Genomic DNA, 12112 nt, shown 5'->3' with positions numbered 1-12112 from the left:
ATAGATCTTTTGGCATTTTCCACTGCGTCCCAAAGTTCAATTTGATATTCGCGTGCTCTCTCGCCAAGCGCTTGCTCTCCCTCGTTCGCTCTCTCGCTCTCTTTCTCTCTCTCTCTGAGTGGATGGATCGCCGGTCGGCCGCTTCTGGTGCTTTTTGTATTTATTTTACTCATGCAAAAGTTTTTGTTGTTTTGTTTTTTTTTTTTGCTGGTGGCTTGGCTATTACGTCAATGGAACAGAAACGCTGACGTTTGTAGTTGTATCTGTATCTGTATCTGTATCTTTTGCCTGTGTTTGGCACTGCGGCAACTAGCGTTCATTTCAATGTTTTTACGTTCCATCTCCCTCTCTCTCTCTCTACCTCCCTACCTCCCTCCCTCCCTCCATCCCTTGATTTATCTGCGTTTCTTTATTTTTCACTATTTCGGTTGATTTTTTTTCTTTATTTCTTATATTATTTCTAATATGTATTTGTGACGACGTCGCCGCTGACGCTGACGCTAACGCTAACGCCAACGCTGACCGCAGCAGCGCTCACGTGAGTGGATTTCAGAGCTCTATGAAAACCTTTTTAATGTGTGGAAATTTTTGTTTATTTGGGAATATTTTTTTGCTCGTTTTTCTTCGCTGTAATTTGTATAAATAAACATTCGGCGGAACTCGCACAGAGAATCATCTCCACCACGAGAGAAACGACAGAACTTTGTTGCAATTCACGGGGTAAGGGCCAGGGGGGGGGCGGTTGGGGCGCACGGGGTGTGGCAGCAATTAGAGCGCCTTGAAATTCGTCTGTAAATGAGGGGCCAAAACACGAAAAGTCTCACTATTGATAAGAGCCATCCCCCGACCCCCCGATCCCCGCACCACAGCGTGGAGGCCCCCACAGTAAACAAAATGATTAAAATATATGTACATACGTACAAGTGTTAATATAATAAATTCCTCGACGAATTTGTTTTTAATAGTTTTTATTGAAATTTCGTTAAAGGTACAGTCACCGCATGTCTCACAGCTCGACCACATGACTAATCGATTAGTTATCGATGGAGATCGATAGACGGTAAGTGTTAGAAACATGTATAAGCGTTTAATTATCGATAGGCATTTAAATTATAAATACCCCAATGACCTTTGTAATGGCTTTGATCAAGACATTACCCGATCTCCACCAACCCCACCCCACCCCAGTGACCTTCCCCTAGAGCTAATACTTCCACAAGACAACCTTCAGATCGGCCAGAACTAGAACTACAAAGCACATCAAATGAAAATAGTTTAACCAAATTTGAACGTACCGAGAGACCCACTGGGATCGGGGGATGGGGGGGGGATACGTACTATTTTGGCCATTTGTGAGATGGGGCGATGCTGGTGATTCAGGGCTGAGCTATGCCAGAGAACATACAGATACAGAATATACAGATATGTTATGGCCTATGGCCGAGGGTGGAAGGTAGAAGGAACCCAAAAACTCAATTTCTGGGAACGAAACAGAACGAACACCCCCGAAAAAGTGTCGCCTGTCATCATGTGACATGAAGAACTAGGAAACGACGCGACGACAGGAGAGGAGCGCCATTGCCTTCCGAAAACTACACAGAAATATCTTCTATATATTCCCATATACTATATGTGTCGGTGGGTATCTGAAGATAAAGATGTATTTGGTGGATAGATGGATGTACTTTTCGACTGGCGGAAACGTCATTCCCATTCAAAGTATAGCCATAGTCCTCTGTCCCTCTGAGCAAAACGAAACGAAACGAAACGTGTTCGAGCGCAATAAATTATAAATGAGCCGAGCGACGAGGCGACGCAACTTTGGCAGATGGGTTTGACCCCCGCTAACCCCCTTCCGGTAGATGCAACAAAGGCAGCACAAAGCTAGAATGTATCTCAAAGTGTGCGGGTGTACAGTGTTTTGGTTGGAACGCATTTCGAAGAGGAATTCCGAATTTTCAAGGCAGATCCATCCCAAAAATACGAGTAGTTCCACCACCACCATCCCGCCATCCCACACCACGGCCGCCCATCACGACGACGACATGTCACGACTGTCAAGGAACTGGCTACAAACACCTACCTATCTTTCCCCAGATATACGTACGTACGTATATGTAGTGTATCTCTATATACATATCGTGCATATATCCATGTATATCTGCAGCACCTAAAACGAAAACTTATTTGCTTTGGCATTTCATTTCGGAAATGTCGCAGGCAGCATTTCGAATGGATTTTCGGTTTTTTCAGACGGACGAGGTCTGCTTAAGTACTGCTCTTGTTGCTGTTGTTGCTGTTGTTGTTGTTGCTGGCAAATATTGTCTCGGCCACCTTATCGCGGGGGGACTACCATCAGAACACGCATTGCACGCATATCAGTTGGCAAACATCAGACCCGAAAACCGAAAGCCGAAAGCCGTACACCCGAAAAACCAAAAGCCAAACAGCATTATTATTTTTCTTATCAAAATCCATCAGCAATCGTCCAGCCTTGGGAACCCATCACATCACAACTTGAGGTTGAGGAGTTTTTGGTGAAGAAAACCGAAAACCGAAAACCGAAAATTGAAAATTGAAATTCGTTTAATTAGTGGAAATTAACACGGTCTTGTGAGGGATGGATCCTACATAGATGTTCGTGTTTAGCGATCATCTGTGGGATCATCTACTAGAGCAGCCCGGCCAGCGTCTGCCCTCTCCCTCCCTCTGTTTGTTTCTCTAATTTGTCTCACACACACACACACAAGAGATTACCCATTATCAGCATATGCACACACACACACACACAGTACTCGTACACAGAGATCTCTGAAAGATCTCAACTGAACTACATTTTGCTCTATTTGAAATCTCGCACATTTATACGAAACGAAACGAAACGAAAAACGGACGACGACGACGACGACAAGTTGTACAAATTAACGTACAAATGAATGACGGAATTAGTACGTGTGCTCTTTGTTGATCTACAAAGGGGGCGGTGGGTGGGGGAGGGGGCGACTTAGATCTCTATCTAGAGGGTCATCACAGCAGGGCAGGGGAGGTAGGGCCTCCTCCCTTTTGTAAGTCAAGCAAAGTAAAGTGGTCTTTAATCTGTAATCTCGATGTAGAGCACTATCTTTCGGTCAACGTTGCATCTGTTGGATAGAGCACACACCAGGCCGGCAGTGTGTACACTGTAGAGTGTATCTGATGGATACACTTCACTACTGCCGTGGCAATTCATTAGCAACACGCAAATGAATTAATAACACCAAACTACGAGAATATCCAACATACGAGTATCTTTCAAGTTTTTCCTTTTGTTAGCACATTTGTCGAGCGGGTGCGGGATGGGGAACAGCATATGCAATGATATTTAATTCGTAGATACATTTGGATCTGTCCGGTCGACTAGATTTCTAGAGATGCACGGATACACACACACGTCTGATGATTAGAATTAATTATGATGAGAATTGGGTTTTTACCCGCCATTTGCTGGAGGAGGCGCAAGTCGGAGGTGGTCACATCAGCAGGTGGCAAGAGATACATACATGTGCAGATAGAGATAGAGATAGAGATAGATAGCGATGCGGATAGTAGATGTGCTGGTATCACGAGTGAAGAGGGAAGAGCGGACATTGGACACTACTTCCAGAACATAAGTAATGCCACATGTGACCCCACATCAAAGAAACGTTCCTTTTGGTCCATCTCTCATTTTTGGTAGCACGATTTATAAAGTGTCACGGAAGTCTCTGAGAAGTTTCTTGGGCTTTCCCCCCTTCCTCTTCCACCCACTCACTTAAATGCTCCACAAACAACACAAAAAACAAACCGACAGACGAGGCGAGACGAGACGGGAAGGAAGGAAGAAGAGCAAATTTTCATTTTCCTCCCCCGCCGCCCACTCAAACATTTTTCCAGCTAACTCCAACAACAATATTGATAATTTCCACTGCAGCCGAAAGGAAAAACGACAAATGCAAACAGCGGCAGCAGCAACAGCGGGGAGGGGAAATAAAAGAAAAGCTCGGAAAAGCGTCAATGCCAAAAAAGAAAAGACCGAGATAGCGGGAGAGCGGGAGCACGTGACGGCAGCAACAAAAGAAAAGTAAACATGCACCACACACGCAGCCACCCCACCCCACCCCTCGTAGCCCTCGCCCTCGTAGCCTCCCACCACTACCACCCACGCATGATCATTTATAAACTGTCAGTGTCAGGGGGGAAGGGGAGTGGGAGTGGGTGGTGCAGGGCCGGAAATGCCTTAAGTGGAGGCTCACGCACCCCAGAGACCAACTGAAACCTTGCAACTCAAACAAAAGAGCCAAGAAGCCAGGGCCAAAAGGAGCACACATATTTGCCTAACAGCCTAAGCACGACGACGGGCTACAGAAATGTGAGATACAAAGATACATATGTATATTTTGCTTACAGTACAGGTGCTTGCCCAACTCCCCCCCGCCCCCCTGTAATCGCACTTTGCCCCTCTATCAACGGGCAGCCCGTGGTCAGTCGAATGGGCAATCGTTTACCGTTTTTATTGGGCAAACTGTTAATTGAATTAGTTTTTTGTTTCCCTTCTTTCGTTATACTTTCGTCTTATCATTCGGCAAAGAGATATGGATTCCCCTTGCCTTGCCTCCAATAAGGTGGTGGGGCGGGGAGGGGCGGGGCATGTATGTAAATTCAATTAAAATTTTGCGTGTTACGTTGGCAAGACACTGGCGCGTGTTGCAGGGGCAGGGGGGTGGGGGGTGGGGGGATAGGTACGATAGAACTATGGCCACATAAATTATTTATACACTCTCCCCATACATTTCACCTTGAACCGCGAGCATTTTTCGTAAAAGTTTCATTTATTTTTGCCAAAACCAAAAGAACAAATAAATAAAGATCTCTGCGATGGATAGTGGGGGGAGAGATGAGTGGGGGGAGGGGCTTCATAGATACATACATATGTATGTGTGTGTAGCCCGCTCTGTTGATTGCTTTTTGTTGTTTGTAATTGTCTAAAATATTTTACATTTGCTTTATTTTTGAGAAATCTCAACAATTTTTCAATTTACTGTCAGGCAACGTTGACGGCGACGTCAGCAGAGCAAGAAGGCAGCCGCAGCCTCAGCAGCATCAGCATCAGCAGCGGGCAGCGGCAGCGGCAGCGGGCAGAGGCAACTGTCAATTAACGCAGAATTACATGGGTATGGGTTGGAGAGGGGGACTTGAACGGGGGCGTGAGTGGGGTAAGACATGGGCTTAGGTCTGGTGATTGATCTGTGCGGCCAGTTCTCGGTTGGGGGCGTAAATGAGCAAACGAAAATGTCGAAGCCCCCGTCCTTGTCCCACGTCCCCCTCCTGTGACAAGTGTCACTTACATTGACTTTTCTCCAAAAAAATAACAAATCCCTGCCACTCTCAACGTCACACGGCGCTCACCTTTCACACGCACACACACACAGAGAGAGACCATGGCAGAGACACGCACACAACCTTTCCCTTTCATTGCCATTGCTCCTGCCAATACATCAACCGAAAGAAAGACGGAGAGTGGGAGAAGGAGAAAACGAAGCCAGGAGCTGAAGCAGCCAGCAGCAGCAGCATGGTCTGCATGGGCCAAGGTATATGCATTTGGGGTAGAGTATTGCTCTCACGATAACTGCATGTTTTTAGAAGTATCCGCCTTGAAGTGCACCCTTTATGAATAGACCTTGCCCTGGCACATGGCTCTCAAGTGGCACATTTTTCATCATCTGTTGACACTCGACGATGCTGGAGCAGCAGCGCCAGCAGCAAAACCAAAGAGAGTCCGCGATAACAGACGGAGAGAGTTGCTCAAGCAGCAAGAGAGGCGCTCACAACTCCACCTCCACCTCCAAGAACAACCACACCATTCCAATGCTCCTCCACGTGGTTTTCAATTCGACTTTTGCCGGGCGTTCGTTCTCTTTCTCTCACTCTGATGCACAGTGGAATGGGATGCTGATGCTGATGCTGTGGAGGAACACATGTGGGTCTGTGCTGGGAAAGCAATTGAAAGAGCGTGCTTCATCCAATTTTATTTGTATGTTTTGATAGATCAATTTCAATTGATGATAATATGTACATATCTCGCAAGAGGGGACATTGTGCCATCCCTCATTATTGAACCCGCATAGCAATTACTTTGATTATCTACACGGTCCCACTGTGCTCTATTTGGTTTACAGCTAAACCAAACTTGTTATTAAAGCCGCTCTTGCTCTCATTCTGCTGCTGTCTCTCTCTCTCTCTCCGTCTCGCTCTGAGCTTGGCCTTGTCTGCGTCGTGTCGTGATATGGAAATGTGTAAATTATGTTTTGCAAGTCTCTCCCCCACCCGCCCGCCACATCTCTTTCCATTTGGCAATTGTTAATATTTTTGCTGAGCAAATTTTTGGTTTCTGCATTTTATTTTTAGTGCGAAATTTTATGGCCAATATAATTTTTGTTTATTCTGTTTATTTTTCTGCACTCTTCACACAAACACACACACACACACACACACGCAGACAAACATACTGGCTCACGCACATTCGTCACGATTTCTGTCATAAATAAAAAGCTCTCTGGCTTATTGGACGTTTTCATTAAGTTTTTGTTGCTACTGCCATTTCTCTGTCCCCCTCACCCCCCCCCCCCCCCCCCCCCCCCCCTCCGTCCACGCTCTATGGCGGTCCAATATATAGTTTTGCGGTCTGTCTGGTGGCTGCTTTTATCGTTATTGTTGCAAATTGATTGCTTGCAATTTGTATGCGAGAGGCATCCGTAGGCAAATGTACCGTTTTTGTAGTATGTGCTTTATATGGCGCCTTTTAATTGAAGCGCCGCCTGCCTCTGTCTGTCGCATAAGTCTCTTTCAAGGTAGAATAACCAGAAGGTAGGGCAGTCCGTGAGCAAACAAACTAGCGAACCCGAAGAGAGCACCTGCCGTACCTTCCTAAACCCGAGCTCTTTTGCTGCCTCTCTCGGCTGAAGCCTCGTTTACGTGGCAATGAACGATCGAATCCATCGTGGAGGTCGTTTTCTCTCTGTCTTCCCTCAACACGTGTAGATTGACATCGGCCCGATAAAGCTCCGCTCTCTCGATCTCCCACTCTCTCTTGTAACGTAGCTCTAATTAAGCACAGACACACACACACACACACAGGCAATCACAGATTATGCCGCAGACCGCAATACATGTGTATGACATAATAAATATTAAACGGTGGCGGTGGCGGTGGCACTGCCGCCGGCTGCGCGTCGCCTTCCTCTCCCCAGCCTCACCGCCATTTCATTTTAAGCCCCTGTTCCGCACTCCCCCCTCAAAAACCCATTTCGCATCGCAATTTGCATGGACTGCTGCAAGTGCAAGCGAGACGGACGACTGCTTATTACAGCACTTGATGGCGCTGCAGTTTTGTTTAGATTTCTGTTATACTGTTATTGCAGATTGACGTAATACCAGAAGATGATGGCCGGGGATGGGAATGGAGAGTGGTGAGTGGAGGGGGGTGAAAATAACTGCACAAACAGTAAACGGAGAGCTATCCTGAAGAGAATTTCTGTGGACTTTTGCTGAGTTTTATGATTATTTTTAGCTCATCGTATAATTCCCGTGATTCAGTTTGTGATTTCGCTGCAAATATTCAATTATTCTGCGGTCAATCGGAGGTTATTGAAACCCGTTCTAGGTCGAGAGACCACTTAGCAGTGATAGCCCCCGCCTTCGTATACGAGAGGAAAGCCCCCTTAAGCATGGTTTTATGACCAATCATTTATCTAATCCGACTGGAACTCCCCCGTCACTACGCACTTGAGCACCATAGCCTACGGGGGACTGTACCCTGGGCCGCGCCAATCTCGAAACAATCGACATCATCACGCCACTGAGAAACCAAGTCCATGACTGACCGCCCCGAAAAAACGCCTGACTCAGAGAACAGCTCAGAAATTTTCCAAAACAGCCCCAGACGAGGCGCGTGCCAAGGCTCGAAGGGGAGTCGCGTGTTCGTATGACCCGAATTTCGGAATAGATTAATGCTACTCAAAGATGATAATGCTGCCACAGATCAGGTCTTGGCAAGCTGCATGTTTTGTTTTCATTTGTTTTTTTTTTGTTTTTTGCATTACCCCACAAATTTTCCATGCCGCGAAGTGTGCGTCGCGATCTTATCAGGTAAAGTAAAGTGAATGGAACGATCGGATCCAGCCCCCGACCTGACCATGTGATCTGATTGCGAGAGCCACACCTAAGTGAGGGATAGAGAGGGAGAGAGAGAGGAGACGAGACGCGCTCTCTGAGCTTTTGTGGAGCTTTAGTTGCTAGAGTTGCTAGAAAATGCTATTACAGTGGGTCTTAAATGGGGCTTTTCAAAATAGTAGGGGGCTTAAGAGACCCTATTTTCTAAACGTGAATGATGAATGGTACGAGCAATTTCTGTGTGTATTTGTCGTAAAAGTTTATAATTAAATTCGTCTTCCCTTCATCAAAATTCTCAGCCACACAACTCATTTTTTTATGCGCAACTATATCATCATGAGGGTAAATATTTATAGTCGCCTGGTAACCTCGTCGTCGCTGCCTGCCTGCCGGCTCCTGATAACGCCGACGACGACGACGACGACCATGATGACAGTGCAATTGATTATAGAAGGCGACGTCGTCGTTTATATTCTGGTTTTCTATTTCACAAACGTGGACAGCAGTCCGTCATGGCAACCCAAGGAGTCTCAAAGGTTTTATCGAATTTCCTCCCCACCATTTGATTAGTCTGATATCAAAGGCCATAAAAGCCGACCGTCGATCCAATGGGGTCAGCTTTGGGTGTACCCTCTAGCCCCACTACTCTATGCATATCGATAGCAGGTGATCGGACTGGGTAAATACGGGTTTATCTCACGGGAAGTGCCTCGGAGAGGGTGGATGGGGTGGATAGGGTTTTTGGAGGGCTGAGGCTATACAATATATCAATTAGGCGGCATCTGGAGGGAGCTAATTAGTGACAGCATGTTGTTTCAATTATGAATTATTCATTGCACTACAGTGGGCACTCTGTCAGGGCAAATTGTATGAGAATTAACGGAGAAACATCTATAAATGATAGGGGTAGTATAGGGGAATCATATGGTTATATAGAAATACATATGTCTTCTGCTTCGTGCCACTGTGGCAAGTGCCAAGTGCCACTGTAGCAATTGCGAATCGAACAAACACTCTCACTCCCTCTCTTTCACCAATTTTGCATATGTATATTAACCGCTATTTGCCAGAGCCCCTCGCCGCAACCACCGAATAACAAACAAAGTGGGGAATACAATAAAGAAACCAATTTTCAACAATCAGAAAAGCAAAATCAAATAATTTGTCACATGTTGCCTGGAAATCTAAGGGTGGGGGGAGGGGGGAGTGGTGGGACGGTGGCGATGGTTTAACCCGCGCAAAAAAATACACGCACACAAGCAAACAAAACCGCGCTCAGCTCGCCGCACAATCTCTTCTCTCGCAAAATGTAATCGAGAGAGGCAATGCGAATACGAGTGAGTGAGAGAGGTAGAGTAAACAAAATCAGACTCCCACACACACTAAAAGGGAATTGCACGTGTTTCTTTCTGTTTCACTTGTTCTTTTTGCTGTACTTTTTGTGGGCAGACTCTGAATGAGCGAATGGTCGAGTGTTTTGAAGAGGGGAGTGAGAGAGAAGCAACGGCACTCACCTCGAATTGATAAATCCATGATGTTCCCCCGTCCCGCGCCGACGCCGCTGCCGCCGCCGTTGACTACTATTAATTTACGCTCTAATCCCAACATGGCGCTCTCACTGAATAATCCTAACTGCCGGTGCGGGGGCGAGAGAGTCGAAACGTAGCCGAAGAATCGATGGAAGAAACAGTTGTAAATTGGAAATCAAAACAAGAGAGCGGGCAAGATCCACAGCGTTGCTCTCTCCAGCCATAACTCTCTGCCGGGTGAGGTGACGCTGCTGCAGCCGGCGAAAACGCATCACGTGGTCGGCAACGGCGGCGCTGACGCCGACGCCGACGTCGTGGCTGGAACATTAAGGCGGGTGGAGCGGGTGGTCGGGCGGTCGGCTGAGAGCGAACGGGAGAGAACCGGAGCACATTTGAATGTCTGCCAAGTGCCTGCTAGCCGTCCCGCTCTCACCTATTGCGCTGTTATATAAGCTTATGTAACGGTGAGACGACCAGGCATGCGCACAAAGGAACAGTGGGCCACGAAAATAGAAATCTATATTAGATAGAAACCCCATTCCCCCCCTCCACTGTGTAGTCATGTGCTGACGTCTGCTTCTGATGACTAATCTTCGGATGGTTCTATTTTGAGTATCCGTCGGGTCAAGTTGCAAAAGGATTTTCAGTCTACGGCAAGGCGAAATCGAAAGTCGGAAATCTCGAGTACAGTGGGTGTCAAAAGGGAATTACTTTGCTTAGATAAAGGTGCAGGCCCCAAAATCAATTTGATTGGCAAGCTGTCGTCCGCCCATTTAGATACCACATAAAGCAAAGGGGAATTAGTTTTGGGGATTACTTGACTGTGGAGCACGAAGAGTGTGGGAGAGGGTGGGGCTGGAATGGGAATGGGAATGAACGCTAATACCACCTCCGCTGTGGAGACAAATAACAAATTTAGATAAGTCAAGTGATATTATTAGTTCTAATAGGAATTGTGCTGTAAGGGAGGTCGGTCGGGCCACTCTTTCGCCACTTCAACGAAGTGTGTGTACCCTTTTTTTGGAAAATGACGGAATTATATTCGTAGATAGCATTGAAAATGGTTTTTCTGTTTTTAAACGTTTTCTCCAGGAAGATGAAACACAAATTTTGAAATGTTTCAGCCTATTTTTTCAGTGCTTTTGTCACTCTAAGGGTAGTATCTAAAAAACATGACTTCATTTTGTTTGAATAGGTTTCGATTTAAAACACTAATACCATAAATTTCTTTGTTTTTCTGTTCTTTTTTATTCTTGACCACTGAGAGACTGTCCCCAAAGGAACAGCGTCGTGTAGTTGTGCCAGTTTGCAGGTGTTCGTGGTTTTCAAGGTCTTGTGTCTTGGTGTCCTTGGTGGAGGAATGGGTTCCATTCTTCGAAGTGCCTTTGGGCTGTGTTCGGGTGAAGGGCCCTCTATGTCCTTCTCATCTGTGGGAGCATACAAGTTGGAGTTAACCTTGGATACCCTGTCTGCACAGGTCTCGAATGTCGGTAATTATTCTAGTGTTGCAGTTTAAGTGTTTTACAATTATATTATTATGTTTTATAATTTACATCAGCTCACAATTAAGATTTTAACTTGTTTTAAAAATTTAAAATTAGTAATTTATGGCACAGTGGCGCCTCGCAACATTTAGTAAATTTCCAAAAAGTTGCGCCGCACTTTACATATTTTCTACATACATAATGTAAATCAGCAACGCGATCGATTGCGTGGCATAAGTTTAGGAGTAAACGTAAATAGTCCCACTGTACAGACAACAGCAAAGCTTACTGCGCAGCTGTTAGTGCTGTTATTTTCTGCATTCCGTTGCCATAGCAATGATTTCTTGCCCGCTCCACTCTATTCTATTGCGCTCTCTCTCTTTTCCATGGCTGCCCATGATGTTGTTGTTATGCTTCTGGACGCTCGCTGTTAACACAAAATGTTAACTAAATTAGAGATCTATTTGTGAAGGCTGTTATATTCATATTTGTTTTAATATAACTTTTGTATACATTTTTTGTCATCGAAATTGTGTGAAGGTATATTACGGTATAAAACTATTCACCATATCATATCATAAAATAGTTCAGTCAAGTTTTTCACCTGTTGATGTACAGATGTGGTTAAGGGCGGCCAAGTTCGTTTTTTCAACGGTATTTTTTGAAAATAAGGCGGTATATTTCTGATCGCACTGCTGCTCTCTTTTGCTTATACATTCAACGAAAAAATGAGTCGGGAGATCGTAGTTTTGAGGGTATAGAATCTTCCATACGCACGTTTTTTTAAATTTCGCTATCTCAAATCGTGCTTCCGTGCATCATTTATGCCAATGGATTGGATCTAAATCCTTTTCGCTCGACTCTTTTTGCTCTCTTCAAATCGGTTAAAGCTCTCTTTTTTGCACTCTCTGA

Source organism: Drosophila pseudoobscura, chromosome X (assembly GCF_009870125.1).
Source record: "Drosophila pseudoobscura strain MV-25-SWS-2005 chromosome X, UCI_Dpse_MV25, whole genome shotgun sequence".
Taxonomy (NCBI): Eukaryota; Metazoa; Arthropoda; class Insecta; order Diptera; family Drosophilidae; genus Drosophila; species Drosophila pseudoobscura.
Note: the sequence above shows the minus strand (reverse complement) of the source record.